This window comes from Haemaphysalis longicornis, unplaced genomic scaffold, assembly GCF_048455015.1.
Source record: "Haemaphysalis longicornis isolate Haplotype H1 unplaced genomic scaffold, Haemaphysalis longicornis Haplotype H1 scaffold_5, whole genome shotgun sequence".
NCBI classification, from domain to species: Eukaryota; Metazoa; Arthropoda; class Arachnida; order Ixodida; family Ixodidae; genus Haemaphysalis; species Haemaphysalis longicornis.
The window spans coordinates 130939684-130948200 of NW_027526385.1; positions in this window are offsets into that span (position 1 = coordinate 130939684).

Sequence of the window (8517 nt, forward strand, 5' to 3'; positions counted from 1 at the left end):
GGTGCGCACGTTTTATTTCGTCAGGTTGAAAAGATTCCATGACAGAACTTAACACAGATGTTAGTTTTTTCTGTTAGTATTGTCTGTTAGTCTTGTCTGTTTGCAAGTTTCTTTAGCGTCTGGAATGCAATAAAATATTATGTTGTTACGGCGGGATATATGTTCAAATTCGTTGAGACGGGATATTCGATTATCGGTGTGGTTGGTTAGGCCTTCAAGTGATTGGTCCGTTTGCGATAGCTTGTCTTCAAACTAAGGAAAAGCCTCAGATTTTTCTTCCAGCTCGTTGAGTATTTCCTGGATGGCGGTCATTTTGGTTTTGATTTATTTTGTCCTTCTTTGATAGCTTTTATAAAAACGTTGACTTCGGCTTGAAATTTACTTTCCAGTGCACTTGTGTCGTGCACTTCTTTCAGCAATATAAATAATAACTTAGTTTGCTCAGTGGGATCATCCGGCAAGCATTCGGAGTCATTAACTGACCTAGGGTGTGCACGAAGCGGACCAGGGTTCGGCTCGATGTCTCGGAAGCAAAGAGCAAAGTAGGCCATAGAAAAAAACAAGCAGACAGTGCCACATGAGACCCGTGGGCATGGGAGCAGTAATAAACATTGGTCATCCCACTTCTTAGCGTAAAGAGAATATGGTTTACACACCTCACATGCGTGAAGTACCGGATTAGGAAGCATGTTGACGACACTGCTCCCATGCCAATAAATAGGACGCTTGGATGCGTGCTACCTAATTCCAGGGCGTCGAAAGCAGATGACGTTGACTATGGGACTGAAGGGCTGATGATGAAGGCTGGTAGAGGAGGGGGTTTACGTAGAATCCGCGCTTGGGCAGAATCCATACACAGCGCACCGTTTACGGTGGGAAAGTGGCCGCCGTAGTTACTCGGCTCTCCAGGTATGAGCAACGAAGGCTGACAGCCGCAACCGCAGGACGAGGCAGATAGCCAGCTGGTCATGCATGTGAAAAGAACTTGAAATGCGTGAAGCAGAGGATTAGGAAGCATGTTGATGACACTGCTCCCATTGCCACGTAGTTGATAAGCACTTAAGTGGAACGTCAGATATTCAGTGGAACGAGCCCATAAAATAGATTGACAATAAAGCAATAAAGAAACAGTGATTTTTGTGGTGCTCTATCGAAACCGCATCACGCGAAATAAAAGTTTTGAAATATAAAACGTTTATTCGACCTATTGTAGAACCGGTTCGTTTGTCTGGGCCCACCAGTAATAATTACAAAGTACAGCGAACATCAACTATATTTATTTAAAATTCTTGCAGCTGACGCACGTCCACGTCAAATCTAAAATATGGAGAACTTGACAACTTCCAACAAGGTGGAATGAAATTTTTCTACATACTCTACAACGGTCAATTAGGAAGAGATCCTACTTCATACATGAACGGGCCTGACAGCGCTGCACGCGGGTTTAATCACGATAAAAATGTTCAAGATTTTTCGTGCACGACCAACGTGTTCAAAAACTCCTTATTCCCACGCACTGATAAAAATTAAAAACAGACACTGACCAAGAGAGTTTAAAAAACGAAAAGAAAGGCGAAACAACGTCGGTCTTTTTTCCTTAATAAACACTCGTATTCGGTGTCTGCTTTTCATTTGTATAATGCCTTTCCCCAACCAGACGGACTTCTATCCAACACTTGATTTCTTCCCACGCACTGTTTCCCAATGGAACGCACTACCCGACCGAATTGTTCACTGCCAGATGGTTTTATTATTTGTTCATGCAATTAAAATAGTCACACGTTTCATCTCCCATCATTCCCTGTAAAATCATTGCAGGAAAATTATTTTGTGTAGAATATTGTGCAGTTTGTTGTTTTTATAATTGCTTTATGCACTTAAATAAATCATAGGTTTTATCTCCCATGTTTCCCCATTAGAATATTTGCAGAAAAAAAATTTCTGCAGACTGTTGCGGAGCTTCTTGTTCATTGTCTGCCACCTTGTTTATTTATTTTTGGCTTCCGATGTGGCAAAAAAACATTTTTTGAACCTTTTTATTACTGAATATTGTGGATTTTTTTTCTTTTTTCGTCCACCTTGTTTGATCTGTGTTTGATCTCGCTCCTACCTAAGGCCTGGAAGCAAGCGTGACAGTATTTGTAAAATAAATAAATAAAATAAATAATAAATGAACAAAACAGCACCGTCCATTCAAACGTTAGGCGCTGGAGTAATTGACAAGTATTTTTGTGCATAGTGCACGCCAGCACAATTGGCGAAGCTATATGCGTCCATAACCATCTTCAAGAGAATTACTCTGCAGTACCGAAGCCGGACATACCGAGGTTGCCATTGTCTTAGCACTACAGGAGAGCCAACGACCACACTGGCTCTGGAAACACGCAGATAATTGACACTAATACGAATTATTTAAATGATCTTTTTTATTCATGGCAGATGCAAGCAGGCGTAGAAACCACGAAAGGAAATGGCGTGAGCCATTCCTTTGGCTCTGTTAACTTTTTGTTGCCAGTCTCTCAAGATACCCGGCAATCTTCTCTGTTTCCGCACAAAAGCGTGGGTTTTCTTTCTTTCATTTGTATACCCAGCGGCTATATTATTTGATAGGTTGGGTTCCTTAACCCGGTCGTAACTAAACTAGAAGGTTCGTTATTGATCTTCAGACTTCTGGCTCTACTTCGATGGTTCCACAAACAATCATGGGCAGATAAATGCTCACACTTCTAATCAGCGGCAACCTGTTCGTGGTCACTGCTCTGTGCATGTCATTTTGTTAACGACTGGTTCGCCACTTTTATTATTTCTGAGTTAATGGCGAAGCGCAAGTTTGAGAAAATAAACTTTTGTTGTTTCAACAAACCGGCGCCATGCCTGGATACGTGACGCCTGATGAAGATGCTGGGGATTGTTGTTCATGGTACTTCTTGTCCATGGTGGTGACAACGACGTCTTCGTCTTTACTTTCTACGGCAGCAGTGCAGTCAAAACTCCGGCTCTAGCCTTGCGGTCGGTGGGTAAAAAACAAGTTGGGCTTGCCTGGCGACTTGCTTGCGGTTTGTGGTAATGCGCCCAGCAAATGCATCATGTTAGCGGATCACTCGCAACAAGGGTGGGACGTGTTGCGACCCGCTGCGATGGTCGGCATATCCCATCAGCTTGAGGTCATATCGTAACGTCTGGTGCAGCGCGTGCTTCTCACGTCACCATAAATGGCACCACGTGGCCTGCTGCCTTCGTTTAAAATCAGAGTGTTCCCTTGACCGAACTCTGGGAATGAACTTTCGCATGGACAGCAGGGCTATTGTTTATCTTCAGGAGAATTCGATAAGTTTCTCCTCTGATCACGCATTGATGCGAACACTAAGCCCGAAATTACGTTGTGCTTGCTTGTTCAACATGATGATCACCGTCTACTACCTAGATGTTGAACTAACACCGAAGCAATCGTTAAAAGCCGCCACAGCCCTCTTTTCGAGCGTGGTGCCTCCATCGGAAGAGGCATTGTGTGCTTGAAGCAAAGGCAATCCTACATTCTCGTCAAAAATATCACCGAGTAGTATCAGCATATAAAAGAGGACGACACAAGTCGATCCCTCTAAGAAAGAGTCAATGCAAGAGACGTCATAGTGGCCGAGAAATTTAACCGCCAGCCCGGAAACGCCTCTGGCCCTCATGTTTCTGCAATATAAACCTGGCGCTTACATAGAACAAACGGTAGGGCTTTGCTGCACCATTAAACTTTTTTTAGACTTTGAAGATACACCACACTTCCGTTTTAAAACACCAAACTATCACCTATAGGCGACCTTCATCTAAGGAAACGTCACTGCACCGGGTTCTATCCCTGGAGAACGAAGCCACCCGAACGCACCCTGAAGACATGTTCGAAGAATAAGGTACAATTTAATCGTCAAAAACCCCTTGGGCGGCCCGGCGTCCTCGCGGTGAAACAATACCGCACTTTGAGTTCAAACGCTGAATAAAGAATTTTGACCAAAATAAAAACAATACTCTAACCAATCGACAACACCCTTACCCACTTCTGCTAAGCGAAGCTCTCTTATTCTGTTATGGCTCCTGTTCGCTGAAAAGACTTTGGCAGGTTGTTTTGCCTCAAGAAACTGCGCATGGTGCCTTAATGGGGCAGTGTCATCCAGCAGCACCACCAATCTCGGGAACCGGAGCTAAAGAGACTAGCTGGTTGTAATCTTGTACGTAACTTGTTATTCCAGTGTATGTGTGTGCGCGTGTGTGCATTGAACTTCTAACGATCGGCGACGCGGCACCTGTCTGTGACACTTCCAAAAAACGGTCCAGTGCGCCACAGGGGAATGGCGTCACCAGCCCAGGATTGGCGATTTCGGGAGCCTACGTCTAGAGGCAAGCGCTTTGGGAAGCGCCAATGACTCACCTTGCAGCGTGCATCTTGGTATTGTCTTTGAGACTGCACTGGGGCCCCCCGAATCAGCAGAAATTCTTTTGTGACAGCCTAAGTGTCTTGATGTCCCCGGCGGACTTCAGGAGACAGCGATATTAAAATGTGTTTAACGGTATTAAAAGAGTTATAAGGTATTGAAAGAGGATCCCAACCGGAGGGCAGGCCAGAGAAAAAGAGAGATCCAGGAACAGCGATCCGGGGAGCCGACGAGACTTGTCACGAGAAGCGTTAGGCAGAAGGAAGGGGAGCTGCGGGCTCCGGTGTCTGCCATCGCTCGAATACGACGTCTGGCCACGCGCCTCTACATTTACCTACCTCTTCGTTCGAGCCCGATCGGAGAAGCTTCATCGCTGCGTATGCCACCTCTTCGTGCGATACCGCACAGCAGCTGCCTCGTCGCGGTGGGAACTTCATCCAAGCCCCAGCCACAGCGGCGTGATTGAGGCGGACTCCGCACTCAATCCCGCATCAGCCGGGTTTCAGCGAACGTCAGGCCTTTGCTACAAGCCAGTGCTGCATCACGCCGAGTCAGCCCAGCGACGCCAAGCCGTAAGCGACGTTGAGCCAGTTGATCTGATTAAACACTAAATAGTATCGTCAATGTGGCTGTGCCTCCATCTCCTCATGACAAGTGTGGGCACAGGGTAACTTTAGGAATCCCCACCATCACACTTCAATGAACCTGTGAATACTGTACTGTCAAAATAACGTAGACTAGACGGACCCGGAAAAGACTGCTTTAAAAACGCGGGATTAACTACAGGAGTTAAAAGAGATGTCGTTCTGACTTTGCACTGCTCCTGCACTGTTCTGAATAGTCATGAACGGTATGCTTGGAGGCCTAAAATGACAGAACCACTTCGTGTACCTCGAAGGCATTGCATAATTCACACGAAGTTTTCACGAGCATAACGGTGGGTGGGAGTCGGTACTTGTGGAAATTTCAACATTTAGTTTGGATTTGAATCGTTTTTATTATTCAAGATGTTTAGCCACGTCGTCACTGCGGAGAGACTTCTACTTTACCTGGCAAAACTTCCGTCATTATCAACCTTCCGTGGCCGATGGACAAAAAGTCCGAGCGAAGCATTTTTTTCACTTTGTACATACTGTGGTCACTTCGATAATTGCGAACAAATAGCTGAGCCCCTCACGCGCGTTACGTGAGACACCGTTCAGATACGCTGCCAGGAACATCAGCGCAATGCTTTCAAGACACAAAAAACTAACCGCCTTTGAATGTCGGGCTCATTTTACGGACTACATCTGACTGCAACAGTTCCAATTGTGTTTTGTAGTAGTTCTTCCTTCTGGAAGCTGCTATTTCCCAGCTTTCATAAGGAAAAAATCGAAGTTACCTTACAAGCGATTTTATTGCTTCTTTAGAGGTGAACTTTAACCGCGATATTTATTGCAAATTCCCTACCTGCCGATGCCAGAGATTTATGTCATTTTGTTTTGAGATCCTTGAAGTCACTTTTACTTCTTCCAGGCTGTAAAGTCTCCCTGGCTTCGTTGTAGCAATGCCTACCTCTTCATTGCTCGTCAAACAAAAACTTTGCCTGCAGCTAACATGACGTTTAGCTCTGGCAGCCCAATCGTTCCAACCGAACGGAGGTTTCCGCTGAAAGAAGCAAATACAGGACATCTCCGTACGTGATGTTCCCACAGCTGAATCTGGAATCTTTTTTTCTCTTCAATTTGGTAGGCTGTATTTGCGGTCTCCACTGCCGATTCGCCAGGGGTAAAGCCGGTGACCTTCCACCTCTGTGACGTCATGTGATTAGTAGCACCGCTGTGAAGGTATCGCACACCGGGATAGGACACTGCATTGTCTTTTACACATAAGCTTTATGAGTTGCTGTTTTTGCGAGTGGAATACTCGTGCCCTTGTTGTGATGTTTTTCTGGATCTTGACACTCGTTAGAGTCTCTCGCTATACGACCGATCTTGCCACATGGAGGCCATCGCACCTTCTCTTTTACGCATGAGGCCCACTGGTGTATCTTGTTGTGTCTTATGAGTAGGTTGATTACTCACCTTCTCATTTTCTGCTAGCTTTTGGACGTGGAAAAATGTTTTATGAGCAGTTCCATAGTCCCCTTGGAGTGGTTGTCGACGCCCTCTTTATTTCGAGGCAGCTTCCGTGTTTTCTTCAATTAGCAGCCTCGTAGTGAGACTTGGTTGATATGTTTATAGTTCTTTTTTTCGCAGGAGGAAGTTTTTCGTACTTTGAAAACGGCGTTCGTAGTGATGAAGCAAGACATGAGACGGTGATTACGACGATAGAAGAATATGGCAGCAAAAAAATTAATTATTTGCAAAAACAAGGGAAAGGGCATTGTTGCCTTAGCGTTCACCTGACTTTAATTGTGTCCTAGCAGTCTACCTCGTTATTTTCCTTTCTACGGGTGCATCCTGGTCTACAAAAAAACTGTCTTACAGGCCTAAAAATGAAGGCTGGCTGATTGATATTCGTTTTGTATAGCTACAGTCAACTTTCCTGCAGGCCGCCGTGCACCTGAATTTATAACTTTGCGAGCAATGTGTGCGGTGTAGCAGATGCGAATTCTTTTGGGTAGCAACCTTTGCGTCATGCACTCATAAGCTCCCTCACCGAGTTTCCTGCGTATATATATTGGTTAGCAGAGGAAGGGAGAGAGTTGTACGTATAGTAGAACAAAATGTTGCAGCTTGTACTAGTCGTTCCTATCCCCGAGCATTACTGTGCTCATTTCGTTAACACCATCACAGCAACGGCCTTGCTGAAGCCACTACAAGGGAATGAGTGATTTTTTTTTACATAAGAGCAGCGACGTGCACAAAACAGTTCGGGCGTACGCAACGACCTTCGCAATGACAGATTGGCCCCCGCCACACAACAAGAATATATAGGAGGAGAAACGGCCCATAGCGGCAAGCAAGGGCGAGCGGCTAGATAATGTTACAATAAAAACCAAGGAGGCCTGTAACGCTGTGTAGCTGCGACGGCGAAGGAGAGGGTAGCGACACCTCATGCACGAAATAGTGGCGGCCGCAATTCATTTTATGGCTGCGCAGGGAAATGCTAATCGCAGCTGCCGCACATTTTCTTCACCCGCGGCGTATGCCGCCAGCTTACCCTAAGCCGAGCGCTTGTGACATTATCTCTGCACGGTAGGAAGACTAGTTTCTCCTCTTGTCTCGTTCACGCTCAGTGCCCCCCACTGAGCGACTGATGAACAGACTACTACTGACTGCCTTGCGAGCTCCTGCGGGAATCCTAGAACCCTGCCTGTCGGACGGCACTCAGAGGACAGTAAATAACGTATAATGTAGACGACTGCAAAAACACTACCCTGACAGCAAGTACCCCGTAACACAAATTTTAGCTCTGCATCTCAATACTTAAGTCCTAATTGTGCAGACGCAGGGGTTAACCGAAACCAGTGGCCTTGCTGAGAACCACTTACAACAGGGTCTATGCGACAATATAATTTTTTTAGCTTCAGAGGGACCCGTCTAGTTCCTGGGAATCAGCGTGCCAACGAGTCGCATTCACTAGAGACAGGCCGAGACCGTGCCGCCCAAGAAGCGACAATTCTCTCCGTGGATTTGGCCATTGCTTCTTCCCGATACCCCGATTTTTGATGTGCTCCCGGTGAGATAAGTTAAGAATGTGGGGCAATTTGCTTTGGTGACAGGTGTACAGCTCGGTGCACGCGCATACGATATTAAAACTATATTCCTCAGCTCCTGGGGTCGCATAGTTGAAGTTTTCCTGATCCTGTGCTTCCAAAGCTGACCTGTTTATACGTTACCCGAAAAACGCCGAGAACTATCATCATAATCCTTTTCCCCAAAAGCTTAATGTGGATTCCAATTTAAAAACCCTAGATATTATCTTGTCACGCGTAACCGACCTTTTGCATCTCCTAACAAATTAGAAATTCAACGATGAGTTGCCCTGGTGGAGGAGGAGGAGTAAACATTTATTGAGCAAAAGGGCGGGAGTGAGAGGTGGTGGTCAGCTTCCTACGTCCAGGAGGCCGCGAGCCTTTGCTGATTCCAGGGCCCGTTGCACAAGCGCTTTTTGG